This window comes from Camellia sinensis, chromosome 8 (genome assembly GCF_055761805.1).
Source record: "Camellia sinensis isolate YWXY chromosome 8, ASM5576180v1, whole genome shotgun sequence".
NCBI lineage: Eukaryota > Viridiplantae > Streptophyta > Magnoliopsida > Ericales > Theaceae > Camellia > Camellia sinensis.
The window spans coordinates 39257812-39285162 of NC_138968.1; the positions used below are offsets into that span (position 1 = coordinate 39257812).

Below are 27351 nucleotides of genomic sequence, written 5' to 3' on the forward strand. Positions count from 1 at the left end.
ACAAACCCTTTTAGACAAAAGGTTGCAGTGAATTTTTTTTTTTTTGGTGTACGTGCTATATAGAAAATTAATTCCTATAAAACCATTTTGATTCGGTATATTTCACATTATCTCCAATTTATTGATTGTCTAATGTCATTGATGAATCATGTTCAAGTAGTAGAGTGCTTCTCATTAGACATTTACAAATAACCTATAAGTTTTGGCATCAAGACTTATTTGCGTAACCGTTGTAACTGCTGCTATGACTCCAATTGAGGGGTCATCCGGGAGGTCGACCTTCTAGTGTAAAATTTTTACAAAAATTTGCCTTGAGGTGGTCATTTGAAGGACATCTGGTGGTGAAAATACAATGGTAATGAACAGTGATTTGATGGAAGATACAAAGCATCCTCAGTTTAGTGAAATATTTTGCATATTCTCAATTTGATATAGGTTTGATGAAACCATCGGAGCAGCAAAAAATGAACTTTTTCACTAAATTTGAATTTGGAGATAGATTTGGTGCTGCGTTGGAGATAGCCTGAGGGCCGTGAGGACCTCCCTAGTTAGCAATTATCGGTCTTTTCGTGGGTCCCGCCTTATTTCCTCCATGCTATTAAAAAAAAAAGAGTTAGTTTTAAAATTTTAAAATTTGTCTAATTTATTAGGGGAAATTACAAAAAAAAAAAAAAAAAAAAACCTTAGAGTTTGAACCTTATATCAAAATAAATTATATATTTTTAATTGTATTAGTTTAAAGTCTAATTTTTTTATTTGTTTTCAATCCAAACTATTTACTTATTTTTGTTAAGTAAATTGACAAAAAATAAATATATTAATTATTATATTCAATGTAAGTATACGAAAAATGTCTAAAATAATATTTTTCATTAAGTTTAATAACTAAAATATTTTTTTTCCCCTACCATTCTACTTAACGAAAACAAACAAATAATTTAGATTAAAAATAAATCAAAAAAATTAAAAATTAGATTAATAAAATTAAAATTTCAAAATTTATTTTATTATATGACTCAAATTCTAATTTTTTTATCTATTATTTTTATAAGAAGTTTAAACATAAACCGGAGATCTAAAAATCTAGGAAAGTTCCTTGGCAGCATGCGGCTGGACTTTCTCTCTTAATACGTAGACCTTGTTAGACCTGTGACACCAAGGGTCAATTTTTAATTATGTCGGCGTTAGAATCATTGGTAAATTTGATTAGGTAAATTACACTTTACCCCCTAAAGTTTCATCTATTTTCATTTTGACCTTTTAAGTTTATATTTTTTTATTTTAGCCCTTTATATTTGCAATCATTCTCATTTTGACCCTTTAAGTTTGATTTATTTATTTATTTATTTATTTTTTTCTATTTTGATCTTTCATGTTTGCATTCTTTTTCACTTTAGCCCTACATGTTTGTAATCATTCACACTTTACTCTTAGACTAACTTCCATTAAAAAAAAAAAAAAAATAGAATCTGACCAACACATCAGTTCCATGTGTGATATAAAAAAATTCGCTAAAGATGAAAAAAAAAAAATGAAAATAGATAACAAAAAAATTAATTTTTTTTTTAGTCTTTAGTGAATTTTTTTTTTTTACAAATTTATTTATAAACATTATTACATTATAGATGCATCTAGATTAGATGCTCCTAAAAAAATAAAAACAAATTTAACTAAAAAAGAAAAAAAGTTTACTAAAGACGAAAAAAAAATGAAAAAATACTGGCTCAAATACTTGTATTTTCAATTTTAAAATAAAAAGTTTACTATTGTTTTTTTCATCTTTAGTGATTTTTTTTTCTTTTTTTAGTTAAATTGTTTTTATTTTTTTAGGTACATCTAAGATTGTGCATCTATAATGTAATAATGTTTATGAATAAATTTTAAAAAAAGTTTACTAAAGACTAAAAAAAAATTTTAGTTTTTTTTATTTTTTATTTTATATTTTTTGCATCTTTAGTGAATTTTTTACATCACATATGGAGCTGATAGGTTGGTGATGTGGCAGATTACGTTAGTTTTTTGGATGGAAGTTAGCCTAAGAGTAAAGTGAGAATGATTACAAACATGAAAAGCCAAAGTGAGAAGGATTGCAAACATAAATGGCCAAAGTGAAAAAAATCAAACTTAAAAGGCCAAAATGTGAAGGATTGTGAAGGGTCAAAGTAAGAAAAATCAAACTTAAAGAACCAACGTGAGAAATGGGCGAACCCTTGGGGGGGGGGGAAAGTGTAACTTACCCATTTGATTATTACAAAATGACATAATTCAATATTATGAGAGTCATGACTAAAAAAAAAAAAATTGAATTATAATCAAACATCACAGGTATAATTAAATAACTCTTAAATCATAAGTGAATAATATTATAACCAACATCATAATATATTATAACTAATAATATAGTAAATCACAACTATTAACACAAACATCGTAACCAAAAGTATGTATGATTTTTCAAACAAAATATAATTTTTGATTAGTTAAAAAAAATGACTTTGCATACAAAAAGTATATTTATGTGTACGAAAAAATGCATCCCTCACTATTTTAAATCAATCAAAACTTATAATTTTGTTCATACCCTTGAACAATGTATGAACAAAACCAGATTCTCTTGACGTAAGGTTTGGTGTCAGACATTAAATTGTCATTTTTTTTTTTTTGTTACAGGAAAATCCTCTTACTCTTCCGCAGGTCCAATGTAGCGCCCCTTTTTGAGGAGATCACCAGGGTGTCCTGTTGTCCGTTCCGAGTAAGAGATTATAACCTGGAAGCTTGTCCCGACCTCTCAAGACAAGCTCCGCTTAAGTCAGGACTCGCACAACGGTGGAGAATTAAACCGGGGGAGAATTAAACCCACACCAAGTAGCTGATAAGGCATCATTGAGGTCAACTTCCTAACCAACTGTGCTACGCCCAGAAGATTGGCCCAGAGAGGAGTTGAACCCAGGACCTAGGGGCTTAAACCCCAAGCCCTTATCAGGTTGCCACTCACCCCTGGGTTAAATTGTCATTTCATATTCGAGTTTTCAATGTCCAAAAAATTGAAGAAATTTGAAAAGTACACAGATATAGAACCACACACAAAATAACAAAAATGTTTGAGACACAGAACCAAGTCCAAGCAAGCAACATCAAAGGCGAAATTTTTAAGGACAAAAACCAAACAAGTCCAACTAATAATGTGAACTCTATAATACCTTTTGACCAGTTAATAGACCTGGTCTTCTGAGGGACTTTCTCTCTTTCCTTTCATATTATGATAAACTTGAACCATTTTTTTTTTCTTTACAAAATAATATTTGAGCGGTGTTATATACATAGAAAAAATTTACAAAATTACTACAGAAATGATAATGTGGCATATTGTGGTTTATCCATAATTCAAAATCAGACATTTTGACTGTATTTGTAATTTCTTTTTTGGTTTATCATTAGACATTGATGCATTCATAATTACTAGTAGAATAAATCGTTCCAAGTTTTGTTGTATATATATATATATATATGTTAGCACATTAAATATATTTTTGTTGGATCATTTTAATATTATTTATTTATTTATATATATATTTTGTTCATGAATCTCCTTTTGTCATGTTCATGAATCTCATCTTATTCATGAATGGAGATTAATTAAGTTCATGAACTTTGTGATGAGTTAATTTTTTAGAGACTCTCCATTTTCTCTAAGTTCATGGTCATTATTATTTTTTGGTATATTTTGCAAAGTACTAGTGGCCTATAAATAGTTCTTCTCATCTACTCTTTTCTATACCAACACACCAACTATTCTTTATACATGAGAGATTACTAGCAAAGAAGGGTGTTTTTCTTGGTGGAGCTTTGGGTTCACTATCTTGTGCAGAGTTGGCTTGAACCATACAACAAGTAGTCGGGCTGTTGTATCCTGAAGGGGACAAGTCATAATTTTGTGACTGTTGCATTGGTATTTGGGTTCTTTCTACCGCAGTGGGCTTGATTTTCTTAAAGAAAACGAGATATCTGTGCCTCAGCCTGATCTATTTGTATCTCATTTTCTTTGCATTATTTATCAATAAAATATAATTTTTTCTGATATTTTCACCAACAATTTTAAGGAGATCAACCATGGAACAAGTACCAGAAAAAATAAATGATGGAATTAGAGATCTCAACAAGCTTTTCAAGTTCAAAGGAGTTAATTTAAGAGGTGAAAATGAAAAGTTCTTTTTTATCTCAGCCTTTTGAAAGTTGCATATGCTCTTACCGAGAAGAACCCAAACAAAATCCCAACCGAGGAGATGAATGATGAAGACTATGAGGCACATGAAGCAAAACTGGCTTCCTACAATACAGATGAGTATAAATATTGCTTTTATCTTTTAAATTGCCTTACTGATTAATTTTATGATTACTATGACACCACTTATACTTTGTCTTCTATTAATTTTTGACGTACTCGTTTGTGTCATATTAATAGCAAATATGTGGGAATCATAAGTAGTTTAGGATTAATTTCTAAAATGACAAAAAATTTTGAGAAATGTGAAGTTTGCAGTAAATCAAAAAATACCAAGAGACCTCATAAAAGTGTTGAAAAAAATACCGAATTGCTAGAATTATTTCATACTGATTTGTGTGAGTTTGAAGGAATTTTAACTCAGGGTGGTAACCGATATTTTATCACTTTTATTGATGATTTTTCAAAATACATAAACGTATCTTTATTAAAAAATAAAAGTGACGCTTTTGAGAAATTTAAAGAATTCCTTCTTGAAATGGAAAATCAATTCGGTCAAAAGATTAAGAAAATTAGAAGTAATAGAAGCCGGGAGTATGAATCTCTTGGATTCAACTCTTTTGTTCAGTCATTGAGAATTATTCATAAGACTACTCCACCATATTCACCTTCATCTAATGCCGTAGCTGAAAGAAAAAATAGAACGTTAATTGACTTGACGAATGCTATGCTTATTGATTCAGGTGCTCCCTCAAATCTTTGGGGCGAGACTATTTTGACAAGTTGCCATGTGATAAATAGAGTGCCACACAAAAAGACTAAAATTGTACTTTATGAGTTGTGGCGGGGGCATAAGCCAAATTTAAGTTATTTAAGGATTTGGGGTTATTTAGCTTTTGTGAGGCTTGCAGATCCTAAACGACCTAAATTGGGTGAACGAGCTGCCACTTGTGCTTTTCTTGGGTATGCGTTGCATAGTACAACTTATAGATTTTTTTATACGGAAAATAATATTATTTTTGAATCAGGTGATACTATTTTTCATGAAAATAAATTTCCTTTCAAATCTAGAAATAGTGAAGGTCAAATAATTTCTGAAAATATTTTATCCATGCCTACCCCTTCTACTCTATCTCAAGTTTTTTCAAGAATAAGAAAATTCTCAAATCCAACCAAGAAGGAGTAAACGAGCTAGAGTTGAAAAAGATTTTGACCCTGACTATTATCTTTATAATGTGGAAGAAATACCTATTATGGTGTAAGAAACTTTATCATCACCTGATGCTATTTTTTGGAGAGAGGCTGTAAATGATGAGATAGATTCACTACTTTCAAATAAAACATGGAAGCTAGTGGATTTACCTCCAGGTTGTAAAACTATTGGGTGTAAATGGGTCCTTCGTAAAAAAATTTAAACCGGATGGAACTATGGATAAATATAAAGCGAGGCTTGTCGCTAAAGGTTTTAAGCAACAAATTGATCTCGATTTCTTTGATACTTTTTCTCCGGTTACTAGAGTTACATCCATTAGACTGTTGATAACAGTGATTGCAATTCATGATTTAAAAATTCATCAAATGGATATAAAAACAGCATTTATAAATGAAGATCTAGATGGGGAGATTTACATGGACCAACCCGAAGGCTTTGTGGAGTTTGGCTAATAAAGCAAGGTGTGTAAGCTAACTAAATCCCTTTATGGATTAAAACAAGCTCCTAAACAGTAGCATGAGAAATTTGATTCCAGCATGCTTGAGAATGGCTATAAGAGTAATGAATGTGATAAGTGCATGTATTATAAAACTTGTAAGAATGCACATGTGATTATTAGCCTATATGTGGATGATCTACTTATCTTTGGCTCTAATTTGCATATTATAAATGAGAGTAAAAATATGCTTAATAGCCACTTTGATATGAAAGATTTTGGTGAAGCTAATTTAATTTTGGGAATTAAAATTACCAAGACTAATAATAGCATTTTTCTTGATCAGTCACATTATGTTGAGAAAATTTTAAAGAAATATAACTTTCTAGACTGTAAACATGTTGTTACTCCTTTTGATGCAAGCGTATATTTATCTGTTGTTACAAATGAAAAAAAAAAGTGATTAATCAAAAGGAATATGCTAGCATGATTGGTAGTTTGAGATATGCTACTGACTGTACTAGACCTGACATTGCATATACTGTTAGAGTACTTAGCAAGTTTACTAACAAGCCAAGTCGAGATCATTGGCTAGCCATGTGAAGAATTATGAGATATTTATTTGGTACCAAAAATTATGGTTTCCTGCGATACTTGAAGGATATAGTGATTTCGATTGGAATATTTTGTTAGGTGATTCTCTCTCTACTTCGGGTTTTATTTTTACCTTGGGTGGTGGTGCTATATGTTGGAAGTTTAAAAACCGAACTATAATTGCTAATCTACTATAGAAATTGAACTTATACCATTAGCTTCAGCATGTGAGGAAGCGAATTGGTTGAGAGATTTGTTACATGAAATCCCTTTTTGGGAAAAACCAGTTTCTCTTGTGTTAATTCGTTGTGATAGCATTGCTGCTATTGGTAGAGAGAACAATCGTTTTTATAATGGTAAATCCAGACCTATTCGAAGGAAACACAGTAATGTGAGATCCTATTTGAGTAATGACATCATAACTATGAATTATATAAGATCTTGTGATAATCTTTGGATCCGTTAACCAAGGCCTTGGAGAGAGATAGGGTCAAAAATACATCGAGGGGGATGGGTTTAAAGCCTATAAAATCATAAACCATGTATGAGGATACCCAACCTGGGGACCAAAGATCCTGTAACTAGGTTCAATGGGAAGAACAAATCATATGGTTGTTGTAAAGAATACACTCCGTAATATTTTGTTATCCATCCGTGTGATGTAAGTGCATTTGTCCTGTAATGTTGGGGGATTGAGTTTTTATACTCGTAATGAAATTCTGTAGCTCTTTTTGAGTGGGGTGTGTAAATTATAAGAACATCCTTGACAAATTTCACCCATGTGAGCATGAAAGTGGGGCCGCTTTCTATGAGAACAAGGCTTATTCTCCAATATGCTCATGAAAACTAGGATTAGCACAAGGCCGTAATGTGTTAGCTATTAAAAGCTCATGTCAGCACTTGAATTATTATGTGCGAACAATAATACTTTATTTCCCCAAAATAGTCATAGTTCCAGTTTGAGATCATTACTGACTCTGGAGTAAAGGTTGTTGTTTCACTAATAAAAGTTCAATCCAGAGCACACTTTCATGATGCATACTAGTCTATCTTTGTTTAGTAATCTCTCTTGTCCATGTTGATATTAAAATAAGTGGGGGATTGTTGGACCATTTTAATATCTTTTATTTATTTATATATATATTTTGTTCATGAATCTCCTTTTGTCATGTTCATGAATCTCATCTTATTCATGAATGGAGATTCATTGTTTTGGTGTCCTTTTGTCTTATTCATGAATGGAGATTAATTAGGTTCATGGACTTTGTGGTGGGTTAATTTTTTAGAGACTCTCCATTTTCTCTAGGTTTATGGTCATTATTATTTTTTGGTGTATTTTACAAAGTCCTAGTGGCCTATAAATAGTTCCTCTTATCTACTCTTTTCTATACCAACACAACAACTATTTCTATATTTTAGAGATTACTAACAAAGAAGGGTGTTTTTCTTGGTGGAGCTTTGGGTTCACCATCTTGTGCAGAGTTGACTTGAACCATACAACAAGTAGTCGGCCTATTGTATCTTGGAAGGGACAAGTCATAGTTTTGTGACTGTTGCATTGGTATTTGAGTTCTTTCTACCGCAGTGGGCTTAATCTCCTTAAAGAAAATGAGATATCCGTGCCTCAGCCTGATCTATTTGTATCTCATTTTCTTTGCATTATTTATTAATAAAATATAATTTTTTCTGATATTTTCACCAACAATATTAAAGAATAAATTATATCATTAGTTTTAGTAATTTAAGTGAAATGTCACTTTAATCTTCGTAATTTTAATTTGAATAATTTAAACTATACGTTTTCAGTTTTATTTCAATGTCGTCCCTCCATCATTCACGGTTAATATTTTGGATGAAAAGCAACATAAGCAAAAATTAATTTTGCACCTTCTAATTTTGCACATAATTTTTTTTCCGTTTAAAAATTAGAGTTTATTAGACTTTTTATCCCTAAACTATCATTAAATTATCTATTTAATCCGTGAACTATGTATTGAGTCTAGTTAATCCCTAAAATACATAAATTAAAGTCTATTTAGCCCTTAAACTATCAATTAAAACTATTAAATGTTCAAAGTATTTAATTCAAACATATTTAGTCCCTGAAATAATTACAAAAATAAAATATAAGTCTATAAATATTATAAATTAGTAAAAGACCCTATCAGATTAAAATTTTACTTCAAAAAAATCTTAAATTTTTATTTTGTCTATGACTTGTAGATGTCAATTCTTTTCTTTGTAAGGGTAATGATAATATAATATTTTCTTACTTATCTTCTATAAAGGCTACTTGGTTGCCTTTATCTAGTGATATATATTGGATTTCATTATAATTTCTAATTGATTATCTTTAAGTTTTTTTGCTGAATGCATTTTATAAGTTAATTAATGTATTATTTTATTCTATTATTATTTGTAGCTAAGTGTTATTATTTAATTTATCTAATTTTAGTTTTTCAATATGTTTAATACTCATATAATTTTATTAGCAAGACTGAAAAATCAAAACCGGATTCTAATTTAAATACACAACGAAATAAAACACTTTTTTAAAGAAAAAATAAAAAATTTAGATTTTTTAAAGAATAAAATCTTAATTAGGTGGGTCTTTTACTAATTTATAATACTTATGGGTATATATTTTATTTTTGCAATCCTTTTAGGGACTAAATATGTTTGAATTACATATTTGGCGACTTAATAGATTCAATTGATAGTTTATAGACTAAATAGACTTTGATTTATATATTTTACGGACTTAATCAATAGTTTAGGAACTAAATAGACAATTTGATGATAGTTTAAGAGTATAAAGTGTAACAAATCCTAAAAATTATAATAGTAAGTGATAGATAAACCACATTGTAACAAAATTAAAAATCTAATGATCAAAATATTCAAATTAAAACTATGAAAACTAAAATAAAATTTTACTCAAATTAGAGAAACTAATGAAATAATTTATCCAAAATTAAATTTTAAATAAAAAAGACAATAAGTATAAGATTACTGATATTTATTTTATTTACCATCATCGCCCATAAATTATTATTATTATTATTTTTATTTTTTATTTTTTTGATAATGAGAAACCCTGACACATTTTTGGTGAGAACATGGACTAAATTTCAGATATGTACGTACATCTATTAACCTCAAATCCACCCTTTAATTTGCGCCAACCAGTACGCCAAACACTGCCATAAATTTCTCAATTTTGTTGTCAATATATACCTTATTCCACTTGCAATGAATTATTAATTTAAGAATAAATTATATATACATTTCTAAAATTTATTAAAAATACAAATCCCCCCGCCACATTAAAAAATAACATCCCAATCTTGAAGTTTCCAATCACAAACAAATGACTTCTCCATTGGGTTCAGTCAACTAACAATGTGTATGACATAAAAGCAACATTTTTTTTCCCTAGAAAATATTTATATTAACATTTATGAAGTTAAATATTTTATTTTTTTTCCCTTCTTATTTCACCTTCCTTATTTCTCATTTTTTCAAAGCTTAAAAGTCAAATGCCCCGTTTGATAGAACTGTGAGAAAGTGATTATAGATTATAACTTAATAGATTATAACTTATAGCTGTGAGTATAAGTTGGTAACCTGTTTGGTGTAGCTGTGGGATTATAAATTTAAGTAGCAGAGTAGTGTTTGAGAAATAAGTTGTAAAATAGCTTTTTGCTGTATAATTGTTATATTTGCCCTTATGAATAGGAAATTTGTAATTTTTGTCATTTTCTTCTCTTTAAATTTTGAAAAAGTTATTTCATTAATGGAAGTTGATTAATTAGTACCTAATTTGGTACATTTCATTACCTCAAATTTTTATTTTTTATTTTTTATGTAATAATATTGAGTTGACAAGGAAATAAAAAAACGTCATTGCAATAAAAATACAATAAATTACTATTAAGGCAAGAAAAATAAAACTTCGTAGATATTTACAGAACTCCTAATTTCATCTGCAAATTGACATACAAATATTATGTCTCCTCACTTCCATCTCGTTGTCATCACATGCAACATCATTTCCATTGCGTGCTTGTTGAGACGAATATCCTTCCTCTTCATTAGGTACATAATCCGTGAATCTATCATAAGAGTCAAATGCAATATCGCGGAACTTACTTTGTCGGATGAAATTATGAATTGCCATTGTTGCACAAACAAGTTTGACTTGGGTTGGCCACTTGTAGTTTGGTGGGATATCCTTTATCATCGGACATCTTGTTTTCCAAACCCCGAACATTCTTTTTATTACACTTCTAAGTGATGAATGTGCTTGGTTGAATTTTTCTTGTGCATTTTGGGGGATTGACCATGTTCAAATTGAGCTAGATGGTGTCTCTCTCCTTTGTAAGGTGCAAGATATCCTTTCATGTTTGGATGACCAACATCCACAAAGTAAAACTCATCTATTTTAAAATTCCAAAATGAAATTAAAGAATGCAATTATAAATGTAAAAATAAATATGAAGATGTGAGTGTGGTGCATCCATTGTAGCAATCAAATATAAAACAGTTACCTCCTTGTGGTTTTGAAAAATTAAAACTAGGATTTCTAATTGCATCTAAGAAGATCCGAGTATCGTGTGCACTTCCTTCCCATCCTAGTAAGCAAAATGTGAAACACATATCAATGTCACATGCGGCCATTATGTTTTGAGTCGCATATCCCTTTCTACCTATTAGACGAGCTTGCTTATCTGGAGATATATATGCTTTGATGTGTGTTCCGTTAATTGCTCCAATACAATCCTATTACATAATAGTGAATAAAAATATTTTTAGCCACAGATTATTAGAAATATCCTACCAACATTAATTATATGTAACACCCAAGTTGCGCTTGTAGTTAATTATTTACCTTGAAATGAGAATAATATTTGCGATTGTGTCGGATATATGGATGCACACCATTAGTCGGTTGAGGCGCTACCCAATCAATGGACATCATTGTAACAGTTTTTAACACATTCTTGAATTATTTTGAAATAGTCTCGCCAGAATGTTGAAATCTTTCTTGGACATTTCTGTTTCGAATGTCACCGCCAACAATAAACAAAAATATTGCAACCTGCTCTTGAACCGAGACATTTTGTCTAGTGGTTCAAGGCCACACTTTGTCTGTAACAAATTACACAATTGATAAAATACCTCTCTTTCCATTCAAAAATTTTCAAATATTCTTATCCGATTCCCTTCTTGTAATTCTACCATCCACATCCCTCCTGTTAAACAAGATGTCCTACATGGTTCTTTTATCAAATAATTTGTTGCATATGTCACTGCAACTGTAGCCGCTGTAGCTAAGAGCATATTATTATTTTGTTGGGTTTGCGATGTGTTGCCTTAATCTTCAGTATCTTCATCATCATGGTCATCATTCCATTGATTTTCATCACTGTTACTCATCTTTAAAATACCTAATTAATTAAAGGTTTAGTTACTATTCAATTCAAACAAAAATAGGGTGAGATCAAGAGGGGGCCATATTCCTTACGTGGCAGTACCATATTTACATATTATAACAAAACTTACATGTATTTATGTAATCACTGCTCTTTCATTTATTGGACTAAACATATGGAGAATAGGAATATGCCTCTGTTTTTTTAAATTATTTTATTATAATAGTATTGCTTTTTCACAAAGAAAAGAGATATATATTTTTTCAACATACAAGTTTATAGTAGTACTGCTTTTGCAACATACAAGTTTTTTCTTGAATAAGTGCTAGTACCTTTCTTGTTGATCTACACTGACCAGGCTTTTAAGGGTAACACTACAAACGAAGAAAAAAGCACCTTTACACATCAACATAAGCCATATGTGTTTGGTTCTGCAACTAAAATGCTTAAAACAAGGAAAACATTAAGAAGATATTTCCCTTGATATACAAGCTGTAAAATGTCAATAAGTATTCAAGGTTTACTTTGTGGAAATGTGTTCATAATTCACAACCTTATAGCTGTAAAATGTTAGTAACTCTTTTCACGTTTCCATACACCTAGAACCACAAAATGTATAATGTGAAGACCTAAAAAGAGAGAGCATAAACAACTCTGAAATCATCCATAAGATATAGATACAGACATTGTCCACTAAAAAATGATGATAAAAAATGAATGCAGATGCAGACATTGTCCACTAATTTATTCATTTCTCCACCAATAGATACCATTTTAAAGAGATATCCAGGGATGCATTCCAGTATTACAAAAACAAGGACATAAACCATAGTGTGCATGATGGTTTACAGAATAAACAGATTAGTCTCAACAAGAAATATAGTCACTACATGTTGAATCTGAGAAATATAGATGTGTCCTACCATTATAGCTCAGAACCATGATTCTAACAAAGTGGAGCCCAACTAAGAGACAATAGCCAAAAATTATAAATGCACATGCTGAAACTTGTTTCAATCACAAATAATCAACCAACTACTAATCAACAATCCAACTATTAACGTTGGTAGTAACACTATGCTAAAATGTTAACTTCCTAAAATGTTACCTCCAAATTCAGTAGCAAAAGATTGAAAATACAGCAGCAAAAGATTGAAATTCAAACTATAATGACCTCTAAATTCAGCTCAGCTGGAAAACACCATAATAACACCACCTGGAAAACATCTACATATATATAAAGATCTTTACCATTCACCTATCATTCATATTCAAATTTGAAACCAACCATTCAACTATTCAACTAACATTTCAACCATTGAACTAACATTCAACCAGTCAACCATTCACCTACCATTCAACTATGAAAATGCCACCTACCCAAATATTAATAATAAAAGTCCAACATTTTTCAATATTAATCAAAGTCCAACATAGTCAAATATTAATAATAAAAGTCAAACATAGTCAATAATATCCATCAAAGTCCAACAAAAATATTAATAAAAGAAAAAAAATAATGAGTTCAACACAACAGTCCATCTGAAAAACAATTAGCTGCGATAACCTGTGGTGGTCTTCTCCATTTCAATCTCCAACTTTAGAAACCTCAACCGAACTTTATCCGTTAGAAGACTCATAAAGCACACACTACGCTTGTCTCGTAAGAACAGTATGGCAGCCCATACATACAGCTCATCATCTAGGGACACACCAGGGATGCTTTCCAACTTTGTCAAACATTCTGCAATTGAAGGATATCTTGATGAGGTCTGTGTTGAAGTTGCCGAAGATGACTCAACCACATTGACTATACGATCAAGTGTCTTGTTCAGTAGAGCTGCACCAGTAAATTTCTTCTTTGTCTTGCTCTTGGTTGATGAACCATCAGTGTTTGATGCTCGTTTTTTGTTTAACTCGGAAGGATGAACCACCTCCAAATCATTATCATCATGAAATTCAGCATCATGTAAGGTATGAAATTCCTCCGGCGTCTCATCAGTCTAAGGCATTACCCCTGACCTAAGAGTGTATGCCCATTCTTCTGTAGCAGCTGCATCTGAGAATAGTATGTCTAAGTCGTCAACGAATTGCAACGGCATACGCCGAAATTTGGCAGCCTCAGGATACCTCTGCAACAATTACAAAAGAAAATGTAACAATTTCAAGTAACAAAATTTGGTGTATGTAAACTAAAAACAAACAAAATATGTACATTAAGCAATTCACGTACCTCCAATTTCAAAGTCCACCACTCATCAAATGCAGATATAGGTCCATTCAATGTATCACGGCCTAAGCTTGTCTCGCCCCTTAACAGATTATTCCATAAAAGCCAATCTTTTTTCAACACATCCCAATGATTTTTCATTTGTATTCGTTGGTATGCTTTTCCAGTCATACTTTTAAACTTAGATATGACATTTTCCCACCCGGCCTTATCTAAGTGTGTCCCAGGTCTATGTCCAACCTTGACTTGCTCAACACAAAGCTTAATAAAAATTTCTTTTGATTTTGTATCCCAATGAGCTTTAACGAATGGTACTTGACTTAATTTTCCCTTGTTCTTCCTATTTTGAGATTGTGTTTCCTCTTGGTTACTCATTCTATGAAACAAAAAAAAAAAAATTTAAAACAAACTCATTCATTAGTGCTTGCATTACAACACCTAGATTAATACAAAACAACCATACATGGCAACTATGTCAACATCAACAATTACAAAGCTTAGTACAATAGTTCATGGTAAACTACATTCGCACAAAGACACCGGGTATCTCCAAATGGCACCTATCATCATTTGAAGAGTAATCCAACTGACATAACAATGCAAATCGTGAGCAGGCCCACAACAAGTTGCTTCATCAAAGCATTGGATTTCTCAAGCATTTGGTTCTTCACTTTTAGTCTTACAATCTCCATATTTTGATTTTGATCAAGCATTCTCTCGTTTCTTAGCCTCTCTACCATCGTTACAGATTTTGGGGTACACCACCTCCAAAATTGACTATTTCTCTTCTCACAAATGAAATACAGTCTCCCTTTAGATGGCTTGTCAGACTCGGTAACCCTTATGGCAGCTTTTAGCCCACAATCACATTTCAAAGGCTCATACCTCAAGTCGAAGCTTTCACCACTAGAATAATAGTTACTAGAGGATGACATGCCTCTACATTAATTAGGAAAAATTGAATCCAAATCCTCATTGGTAAGCTAATTGTAAATACATTGCACTTACGAAGTATTGATTGAATAAAATGTTTCTAACATAATGACAATTCGTTTGCACCCATTTGTTCCTACACCAATTTGAAGTGACCAATACCATTTCATTCTGGGAATCCAACAAACATATGTCATGTGTAAATATAAGATTCATCGTGTATATAAATGGAGAGGGTTTGGAGCCACAATATGAATTTCCTCAAATTTGTCCGAATTGTTGGAGAGATCAAATTTGTTACTTTAGTTATGGTTAAATGACTTATTTGTGAATTTTTAAATTTCTTTTGATATTGTTTAATTTTAGATCCTTCTAGATTAGAATGTCTTAAAAATAAAAATTAAACAAAAATACACTAACTTTTAATTAAGTTCACTAAAGATGACAATAAAAAATAAAGAAAATTGACCTTTAATGTGTTTTGTAATTTCATTTTTATTATAACCATCTTGTATGCGTCACATAGTCTTCTCGAATTAGCCAAGTTATAGTAACAAAAATAGTGAAGGTTCATTACACAGTTTCAGTTTCAACAATTCCCAATGCTCATTGCACAGTTTCAGTTCACAAAGTCTCAATAGTAACAATACTATTTTCAGATATGTTAATGTTTACCATAAAGCAAACTCAATAGTAAAAAAAGTAACAAAAATAGTGAAGGTTGGACAAACTTCACAACAATAGTAACAAATTCATCAAACTTCACAACAATAGTTACATTTGAACTCATCAAACTCATCAATACTATTTTCAGATATGTTAATCTTTACCATAAATGATCATAAAACTAGATTATAATCAACAACTCATGTAGAAAAAACCTGATGCAAAGAATGGGAACCAAAAGGAGACAGATTGAAATTATTTATGGGCATAACAGAGGAGTTGTTGCATAATCAGTTTTGGATCAATTTCAATTTTGTAGCAGTTTTAAGCTAAAATATTATTAGTATAGTTTTACTTATGCTTTGTTATGTTTGTACCATTAATGATATTTTTATTTTTATTTTTGGTATATCAAAAAATAATTAATTTTGTGATTCTGGATTGCTAGGCAACTTGCGGGGTACAATTATATTACTAACTCTAGTGCTAAAGTAGTCTTGGCAGTTTGTTTTATTGTAGTTTACTCTTACAAGTAGTAGTCTAGCATTAATCTTTTAAATACATAATGCTGTAAGAATTTGAGAGAAAGTGAAAAACTTTATGAGATGAAACCTAAGGAATTCTAGGTAAGATGCCCAAAAAATTATTTTTGTTTTTCCTTTTTTTCGTCTCAATATGTGAGATTTAAATTTTGTTTTAAGATTTACAACCAGCATGTAACATCTTTGATTTTCATTCTGGAACAAAAGATTCCACAGGGGAACAGATCAATACTTTAATATTAATAATTATTAATTAACCCAGTAGATCACACTATTGCCAATTAAATGAATTGACACAATATATGCAAACTATCGATCTTAAGTTCAATCATCCCAATAGATGCACTGAAGATTATAATTATTAATTAACCCAATAGATGCACTAAAGATTATGCAAATCGGAGAAGAAGAAGAAAGCGAAGAGAGGAATGGAGTGTGATCTGGTCTGTAAACCCCAACTCCATGTGTGTATACATATATATATATATATATATATCACAAACAAAGAGGCATGAACTCTCACCTTTTTGGTGCAGATCAACGGAAACGAGGACGGAAGGAGTTCGATCGGCTGATCTTGGAGATGTTGAGGAGTTCGATCGGCTGTGTTGGAGATGTGGAAGAGCTCGATCGGCTACTGTGGAGGATGGTTTTCAGTGTCGCCAAGAGAGGAACTGAGAAGAGGAGTATGAGGAGAGGAGCGGGCTAGGGCAACAAGAGGGTTTATATAGTGGCAATTCTGTAATTATTGAAATTTTGGAGGGACATTTTAGTCATTTCGTGACCCATGAACAGCTGTGCGCTTAAGCTATAAGTCCATAAGCATGCTCCGAGCAACTTCAGAAATGAGCTGAAAATAGCTTCAAAAAAGTTATAATTTAATTAATTAAGTTGCACTAAACATAACCAAATAGCTTAAATTAAGTCGAAAGCTGAAATAAGCTGATTTTAAGTTTTACCAAACGGGGCCAAAAAGTCACTAAAAAATCAAAAAGTCAACAACTTATATCAAAAAGTCAAAGATTCTCATATTTCTTTACTTTTTGCACTTCTTTTCGTAAAAAAATAAAAAGTCATCCCAAACATACTAGTTTTTTTTACATCATGTTTTAGCTAAAAAGTCAAACAGTTACTAAAAAAGCCTGCTCCCAAACGAAGCCTAATAATATACCACTTTATCCAATCATCGCACCACCATCTCTATCTCGATCAACGCCGGGGTTAGAGAATACTATGGAAGAGTAGAAAGGGATTAGGTAGTGGGTGAATGAAAATGTCCCAAAGGAGAAATTAAAGAGCACATTGTCTCTGCAATGCGGTTGATGGGAAGAGTTGAAATGTTCTTCTGTAATGTGATGAGTGCAACGTTAAAACAAAGATATTACTCCATTACACTTATATGCACTAATACTTTGATCTTAAGCAATGGCTAGATGCTTTGCAAAGAAACACCAATTAAATCTTAACCAATATTAAATTAGGAGTTGAACTGCATATTCAACGATGAAAAGCTGTGAATATTTTTTCAGAATAATTGAAAAACTCTTTATGGCAAGCAATACTGCATATTCAACGATTAAAAGCTGTGAATATTCTTGCAGAATAATTGAAAAACTCTTTATGGCAAGCAATGCTGACAAATTTAGGACCGGCCGGGCGCTCCAGGGGGGGCGCGACTACCACCAAACCTATATCTTTTAATTAAGAATCACAAAAAAGTAGGCGATATAAGAAATATTTCCAGGAGCATTAGCAGGCTTATTGACTCATAACATCCTCTTATTGTAACCATCCTAATCCTTTAGAAGAATTGCTATTATAAAACTATGCATGGGTCCTGAACTCTGCAGAGGGTAAGAAATTAAAGTCCAAATTAAGTATGGACCTAAGTACGGAGGTCGCCTATATTAGATGATTAGGAAAGATTAAAGGAGCATGGGCTAAAGCCCAAGGGAAGTACGCCAACAGTGGGCTGAAACAAGTCTGATTCGCCAAGGGTCCAAACAGACTCCACAAAGGAAAATGCCTAAGTGAAGTTGCAGAGGCAACACTTGCGACGACCAAGTTGTAGAGGCACTTTACCTCAGCGCCGCCATTTACAATATTGTCGATTCCGCCGCTATCTGAAATTGCTGAGGGAAAGAGAAAGCTAACGCAACTAAGTTGCAGAGGTGACACTTGCAACGGCCAAGTTGCGGAGGCACTTTGTCTCAGTGCCACCATTTCAAGTATTGTTGATAGCATTGCCATTCCAAGTATTGTCGGTTTCGTCGCCATCTGAAGTTTATAAGGGAAAGAGAAAGCCGACGCAATTAAGTTGTAGAGGCGACACTTACAACGACCAAGTTACGAAGGAAACACCCTGCTAAGGTGATAGCAGCCTTTGGGAGAAGCTTCCCTTCCATAAGTAGAGGCTAATACTTAGCGCTGATAGCAGACCCTCAAAGTCATTTTTAGCTCGGCACTGATAGCAGGCCCCGAAGTTTACTAGCTTGGCGCTGATGGCAGGTTCCAAGGCTTACTGGTTAGAGCTGATAGCAGGCTCAGAGATACCAGTATACTGCGGTGACCCCGTAAAGATAGGAGTAGGGTAACCCGAGTGTAAGGGACTCCCTTTCCATTACCCAGGTCATGAACCTACCTTAGTCGCACAGACAGGACTAAGGAAGCCCCCTTGGGCTTGGTACTAAGGCACAACAGGCTTGGCTATGGCCTTCGCCCTGGGAAGCTGGGAGTTTGCGGTTAGGTGGCTAAGGGTGGAGGCTTCTCTGAAGTGAAGTTGCATAGGCAACACTTGCGACAGCCAAGTTGTAGAGGCACTTTGCCTCAGTGCCACCATTCACAATAATGTCGGTTCTGCCGCTATCTAAAGTTGCTGAAGGAAAGAGAAAGCCGACGCAACTAAGTGGCAAAGGCGACACTTGCGAGGACCAAGTTGTGGAGGCACTTTGTCTCAGCGCTGTCATTCCAAGTATTGTCGATTCCACTGCCATTTGAAGTTATTGAAGGAAAGAGAAAGCCGACGCAACTAAGTTGCAGAGGCGACACTTATGACGGCCAAGTTGCGGAGGGAACACCCGCCAATATGATAACAGCCTTTGGGAGAAGCTTCCCCTTCATAAGTAGAGGCTAATACTTGGCATTGATAACAGGCCCCCAAAGTAATTTTTAGCTCGGCGTTGATAGCAAACCGCAAGGCTTACTGGTTGGAGCTGATAGTAGGCCTAGAGATACCAGTATACCGCGGAGACCTCGCAAAGATGGGGGCAGGGTAGCCCGAGTGTAAGGGACTCCATTTCCATTACCCAGGTCATGAACCTGCCTTAGTCGCACAAACAGGACTAAGGAAGCCCCCTTGGGCTTGGTACTAAGACACAACATGGCTGATAGCAGGCTTGGCTATGGCCTTCACCCTGGGAAACTGGGGAGTTTATGGTTAGGTGGTTAAGGGTGAAGGCTTCGCTGAGGTGAACACGAACATGGCTGATAGCAGGCTATGGAGTCCTGAGAATGTATGTACTGGCCAAATAGAACTAAGAAGGCAAGTGTAGCAGCAAGGTTTACCGTTGCAAGTGCACTTGTTGAGATTCGAGCTGAGAAGGCAAGCACAATGGCAAACACTCCCGCCGTAACTGCACTTGCTGAGGCTCAAAAGGGAGTTGCAGCGCCAAATACTCCCATCGCAACTACACTTATTGAGGCTCAAAAAAGGTAGTTGCGGAGGCAAATAGATAGTACACAGTACATGCAGGAAGACACATGGCACCTTCAGCCTGGTGGCTCAAGGCAGAATATTCCATGTGACCCTCTGGGACACATGTCATCTATCTATTTGGCCACTTGGTGTCCTCTTGGTACCAAGAAAAAGTCTATAAATATGACCCACTTCCCAGCCTAAGAGAACACAATTTTGGGGGATTTGGGGGGAGATGTTGCCCATTTGTGCACTATCATTGTCTTTTTCTTGAGCTACCTGCTTCACCCTCACCCAACTACTCACTCTCCAACTCCCTAGACAGTTGCTATTGCTCATCGTCCAGCCATTCCACCATTGTTGGACCATTAGCATAGTTTTGCCTCTCTAATCGCCTTTATAACCTTGAACCCCCTTTACATTTCTGGAGACTCAGTTGTCAAGGCTGCTTTGTTAATGGTTCATACCCACAGTGGTTTACACACTTCACTGGAAAAAATGGCAGATTATGAAGTTCAGCAACCCCCACGACAGCAAGGCTCTTCTAATGACAGAGTAGTACATGTTGAGGACTATGACCACAGTGTTGTGGTTAAGGCGGTCTAGTCCAGTCACTCCAGGATATGCAGAGGGAGATCATGGCAGCTTTGCAAACTCTCATTGAGGCTATTATGGCCATGGCATCCAGACCAGCTCCAACATAGGCACATTCGCCTGTAACAGTCCCAAACATGTTCCCCAAGAATCAGGCTCCTATTGAGGTGCCTCCGATGGTACCCCAGGAGAATGGTATAATTACTGATTCAGCTACCCAGGAGCAGACTGGACCATTCCAGCCCACTCACTTTGTTACTCTAGCCAATGTACAAGCTATGTTCGAGCAAGAGCGTAGCAATAAGCAACTACTATCTCTCCTCGACCTAGATATGAAGCCTCCATACTCTCAGGAGATATTGGTTATGCCATATCCAACTGGGTATATAGTACCCAAGTTTATCAAGTTTGATGGGAAGCAAGGCAATGCCAGAGAACATGTGGTGAGGTTCATTGAAACTCTCGGTGTCCATAGTAGTGACCATTTTCTGCACCTTCGGGAGTTCTCCAAATCAATTACCAAAAAGGCTTATAGCTGGTATGTGAACTTGGCCCTCAACTCGATCAAGAGTTGGGAGGAGATGGTGAACAAGTTCCATACGAAGTTCTTCCAAGTCCAAGAGAAAGTTACAACCGTCACGCTCGAGTGAGATGTCCAAAAGGAATGTGAATATTCTAGACTATGTCAAATGATTCTAGGATAAGGTTATTGACTGTCATGAACCAGTGGTTGAGCCCCACTTAGTTAGCATATGTGTGGGAGGTGCCACACGTGACTACAAAATTTTCTTGGTGAGCCATAATCTGCCTACCTTTTCAGCCTTGGTTGAGGCAGCTAGGAACCTCAGTACCACTGGCCCTCTCCATAGATCTCACAACAGTCACCGCTATTCCTGCAGTAGCAGAGTTGCTACGGTAACCTCTCCAGGAGGGAGCCGCTCACAAGGGGAGGAGTCATCCTCTCGGAAGAATGTTAAGGCCTTGGTTAAAGAATGGGTAGCCGATAGTGAACTTACTTTGCCTCCAGTTGATGTCCCTCTAACCAAAAAGGACAAAGAAAGCCCAGATTATTGTATCTATCATAGAGCCACCAGACACCCTACTAGGGACTGTTGGACTTTGAAAATTATCTTTAAGAAGAAAGTTGACGCAAATGAGTTGAAGTTCAAAGATGCAGGTAACCATGATATAAGGAAGGACCATCTATCCTAATCACAAGGAGAAGGGGAATAATGTACACATGATTGGCTATCTTGGGCTTGTGTGCGATCAAGTGCACATGGCGTCCTACTATGATGAGTTAGAAGAAATCGCAACTAGCCAGCTCCTTGAAATAGTACCTGCGGAGGCAAAATTTGCAGAGGATACTCATGCTCAAGCCTTGCAAAATTCTATCAAGTTTCGTACCTTCTTTAACCAGCTGGGGCTGAGCTAAGCCGCTAGGTTGGAATCAACAAAGGCCCTCATCAACATCTCTGAAGTGCACCATACTGAAGTTGCTGAGGCTAAGGAGTATGTGCCTAAGCGTATCCAGGAAGATTATGGGGCCATTACCTTTTCAGAGATAGACAGAGTATACCCGTTTCCTCATAACTGTCCCCTTTTTGTCATAACTTACATCAATGATGTGGAGTTCAAGCGTGCTTTCCTTGATGGCAGACCTACCCAAAAGAAAAGTTTCCATTGCCCCATGTTGACGCACTTGTTGATTCTATCGCGGGCCATCAGATGTTCTCCTTCATGGACAAGTACAGTGGTTATAACCAGATCAAAATGGCACTAGAAGATGCAGAAAAGACAGCTTTCAAAATGCCCTTGGGAAATTTTTTCTATACAGTGATGCCCTTAGGTTTGAAAATGCGGGGGCAACCTATCAATGGGCTATGACTGCAGTGTTCCATGACATGTTACATTATGAAGTGGAAGTGTATGTAGATGATCTAGTGGTAAAGTCTACCGAAGCAAATCGGCACCTCTGCAACTTGGAAATTTTTTTTTTTCAGCGTTGTTGAAAGTTCTGCTTAAAGATGAACCCTCTCAAGTGTGCCTTTGGAGTTACTGCAGGCAAGTTCCCTAGCTTTTTGGTACACCAACGGGGGATTGAAGTAGATAGGGATAAGATCAAGTCAATCATGGAGATGTCACTGCCACACTCTCAAAAAGCCTTGAAGAAATTCCTAGGCAAAGTGTCATACCTTAAAAGGTTCATCCCAGCCCTAGCTGCGATAACCTTTTCCTTTGGAACACTGCTGAAAGGGAATTACAAGTTTGAATGGTTGCAAGAACACCAACAAGCATTTGATATGGTGAAGCAGGCACTTACCTCTCCACTTACAATGATTGCCCCACAACCTGAAAAGCCTCTACTACTGTACCTTGCCTCTACTACTGTACCTTACCTCTACACCTCGGTCTATTGGAGCTCTACTTGTCCAAGACATAGACGGCGTTGAGAAGCCGGTCTATTATATCAGCCACAAAGTCAACGGTGTCGAATCACGGTATACCCCAATTGAGAGGCATTCCTTAGCCTTAATCTTCACCGCATAAAAGTTGCGCCACTATTTTTTTCGTACACCCGATCCAGGTTGTGACCAAGAGTGATCTAGTCCGCTACTTACTGAGCAAGCCTGCTCTGACCGGAAGAATGACAAGATGAATTTTGGCTCTAGTAGAATATGACATCACTTATGTTACTCTCATGGCTATTAAGAGCCAAGCACTCGCAGACTTACTAGCACAATTCCCATCTGGTGAACATGAACTTGCAAAGGTACCTTTACTAGGTGAGTTCCATGTCTTAGCAGCTGCAGTTGAGACTTATTGGGACTTAAAATTTGATAGAGCTTCTGGAGCTAGGAAAAGTGGAGTTGGCATAACACTAACCAGTCAAGAAGGAGAGGTGTTTCATCTATCATATAAGCTTGACTTTGAATGTTCAAACAATGAGGCCGAATATGAGGCCTTGATACTGGGTCTAATTGCTACTAAAAAAAAAAGCCTCTGCAAGTTGAAAATTTGGAGTGACTCCAAGCTAGTTGTCAAGCAAGCAATGGGTGATTTCTCCTTAAAGGAGCCTCGGTTGGCCCCATATCGTACCATAGTTCAAAGGTTGCTCACTCAGTTTGAGGATATCCAAATCCAGCATACCCCTTAAACACACAACCGTTTCCTGATGCCTTGGCTACACTAGGGGCAAAGATGGATATACCAAATGATAGTATAGCCATCGCCATTGAGAAAAGAACAACACAAGCAGTGTTAGCCGAAGAACATACAGAGCAAGATGCTGAGGGATGGAAAGTAGATATAATCCAGTAGTTGAAAACAGGCCAGGGAACAATTAGACCACCAGAACTTACATTATTTCTACTATTTAGAGGAGAGTTATATTTTCGCGGTCCCAACAACCTGCTGGCAAGGTATGTTGGTAGACAAGAAGCAACTTACAAACTTAAGCATATCCATGTTAAGTCCTATGGAGATGAAGATATTAGTCTATACCGTTGGATGTAAAGGCAAGGGTATTACTAGCCAGAGATGGAAAATGAAAGCACTGAGTTGCAGAGGCAATGTGCAAAATGTCAGTTCCATCCTAAAGAGGAAGAAGCCTATTTCTTAAGCAGTGAGGAATAGAGGCATCCGTATACTGACTATCTTGGAAATGGCACACTGCCTGAGAACAAAGCTGATGCAATTAGAGTTAAGAGGCGGGCTCTTCGCTTCTTCCTTGACCAAGGCAAGCTGTACCGCAGAAGCTTTGCAGGGGGAACTTTGGCGTGTTTATCAAAGGACGAGACAAACGAAGTGCTGAGGGAAGCCCACAAGGCAGAACATCAAGGAGCGCAGCGATTATATGGGCACCTTATTTACCTCGGCTACTATTAGCCGACAATGGAAGAATATGCTAAAAACTTTGTAAGGAGATACTAATCCTGCCAGAAGTTTGGGAACTTGATACATGCACCGGCGGTCAAACTACACAACATCAAGACTCCTTACCCATTTCATACTTGGGCATTTGACTTGGTAGGTCCTATAGCACAACAATCTAAAGGCCACAGATGGATACTCCTAGCAACTGAAGTTAGTACCAAGTGGGTAGAGGCTATACCAATGAGGAAGACAGATGGGGCAGGAGTGGCCAATTTTATCAAAGAAAACATAATCTGTAGGTTTGGCATACCCAAGGTGATGTTGTCTGATAATGGGACCCCCTTTGTGAACCGTCATGTGGGAAGATTGTTGGACGTTTATCAGATCAAGCACCACAAGTGTACCCCATACTACCCGCAAGGGAACGAACAAGCTGAGGCAACCAACAAAACCCTCATCTGAATACTGAGTAAAATGATGGATGAAGCAGGGGGCACACGGTCTGAGCAACTCCCCGTAGCACTCTGGGCATATAGAACGTCAAAGAGGAAACCAACTCAGGCAACCCCATTTTTCCTAGTATATGGGTTTGAAGTTGTGTTACCAGTTGAGTTGCCAGTAGCCTCAACAAGAATGGCTATGTCACCATACTTAGTTCCAGACAGTAGGAATAATGACATAAAGACGGCCGAAGAAAGAATAGGTTAAGCCTCGTGGGCAATGAAAAAGTATCATCAATCCACAACTCGCACCTACAATCAGTATGTCCAGCACATAGAGTTTAAAGAGGGGGACTTAGTGTGGAAGACAATGGATGCGATTATGTGGGGACAACCAATCCCCAAGTTCTCACTAAGATGGGAAGGCCCTTACAAAGTTACTGAGGCAAATAGCAGTGGGTACTACAAGTTACCAAGGGTAAATGATGGATTCAGAACTGGTCCTGTAAATGCCACGTATGTAAAGGAATATTTTCCTTAGTTTTGATAGCAAACAGTTTCAAGTCTTTGTTAATATTTCCTAACACCTAGTGTGAAGAAAGTTTTCTATACTTAGTGAAATTTTATCCACATAAAGACTTAGTCATGATAAAGTTTTGTTCATGGCAAGAGTTTTACTTATCTTTAAGCAATGTAAAGAAAGCGATGAAATGAAACTCAAAAGTACTACCAAACAACCATACTTTTCATAAAAGTCAAACTTCTAGAACATGATTATAATGTTTGAAAAGAAGTTATGACAAAGAAAAAAAAAAGTGAAAAGAGAGCTACATCATATCAAACCCTTCATCAAGGAGTCTGTCAAACCAACATCCTAAGGCAGCTGAGCAATAAGAGCAGAATCCTTCTCCCTGAATTGAGCCAGGTTTTGGCGATGTTGCTCTAAGGCGCCCTTGCAATCTCTGATGCTCTCCTCCAAAGAAGCATTCATGGCTAACGTGCTCAAAGAACCCATCAACCACCTGGAGCCTTGCCTTCATCCAGGACAAGTTCAGGCCATTTCTCTCAGGCCCGCTAAGGTTTGCCTCAGCACCTTCCATAAGCCTGCCTAAAGTCATTTGAACTCTCTTGGTGACAAGATCACAGACAAAACCAGCGATAGACTCTAGCAATGCCATTTGCATCATTGCACCTAGAATATTAAAAGCAGTAAAAGTCTCCGCGTGTAGCGCTTGAATGCAGACAAGTATGGGGGCAGCCTCAGTAAATACCCACTAATTCAAGAAGGGGACCCTCCCAGAAGGCATAGAAGATTCTGCCACAGTGCTACCAAACTGAGTCACAAAGGGCATACTTGCAGAATGCCTAACTATCTGAGGCCAACTACCATGTCTTCTGCCCTCAGCAACTCCAGTCTGTGTGACCAACGGAGATTCAACAGAATGAGATAAACCCCCAAAGACAACCTCCATTTGAGAGGGAGGTTCTCAAGGCCATGTGATACATTCACCTAATGGCTATCCTTAGGAGTCTTAGGAACAAAGTCATCACCGTTAACAGAGGAGCAGCCATAGTGTACAGAAAGATCTAGAATAAGGGCAGAGCTAATAAGGTTCAGAACCTCTGGGTTTGGAACACCCTCATCAGGTATCTCATCACCTACAACTTGGGCGTTAACTGTAACTTGGCACTGTTCATTACCATCACCCTCAGCGGGGAAGTTGCCACGGTCTCTCTCCATGACTTGGACCTAACCAACTAGTTCGTTTTCAATGCCTAAAAACATCATCTTGTAAGTCTTTGGCCGAGAGATCAGTGAGGCAATATGGTCCTCATAATCCCCACAAGTTGAAGAAGCCCAATAATTATTGATGGACCACTTGAGCTTTAAGAAGGAATGGCAGAGACATTGCCCCTTTCTGAAATAAAAAATCCTATCACCAAGCTCCTCGTAGTGCAAGGTAAGATCATTTACATTCAAACCAACAAAAAGGTCTTGAGACACAAATTAAGAGGATAACTCAGGGGAGTAAGTAAGGTACAAGTCAACAACTTGTTCAAAAGTTACAGAGGGAAAATGACTACCACAGCACCTGCAGCCACTGTTAACTAACTTGTGGAGGGAACACGTCGCCAAGGCAATGTCAGCCTTTGGGAGAAGTTTCCCCTCCACAAGTAGAGGCTAATGCTTGGTGCTGATAGCAGGCCCTAAGGCATTACTAGCCTAGGGCTTATAGCAGGTCCCCAAAGTCATTTTTAGCTTGGCGTTGATAGCAGACCCCGAAGCTCACTAGCTTGGCACTGATAGCAGGCCCCAAGGCTCACTGGTTAGAGCTGATAGCAGGCCCAGAGATACCAATATACTGCGCAGAAGTTGCAGAGGAAATGGGATCAGAAGTTTTAACGGCAACAACAGTAGCCTCTAAGTTCATAGTCAACTCTGCCAAGCAAGATAAGCCTAGATTGGCCATACTAA

General features: G+C 36.0%; 1 protein-coding gene and 2 long non-coding RNA genes across 3 annotated transcripts in view; all 3 read right to left on the reverse strand.

Moving 5' to 3' along the window:
- LOC114293359 (uncharacterized) overlaps nt 1-27351 on the reverse strand; it is a 104289-nt gene that overhangs the window by 37000 nt on the left and 39938 nt on the right. The window lies entirely within an intron of this gene.
- LOC114301520 (uncharacterized) lies at nt 10376-13117 on the reverse strand. Its single transcript, XR_014337587.1, has 2 exons — nt 11016-13117; nt 10376-10904 (listed from the first exon to the last, which is right to left on the reverse strand). It is a non-coding gene; the product is annotated as an uncharacterized LOC114301520 (long non-coding RNA).
- LOC114301223 (uncharacterized) lies at nt 13286-17056 on the reverse strand. Its single transcript, XR_014337588.1, has 2 exons — nt 16795-17056; nt 13286-14506 (listed from the first exon to the last, which is right to left on the reverse strand). It is a non-coding gene; the product is annotated as an uncharacterized LOC114301223 (long non-coding RNA).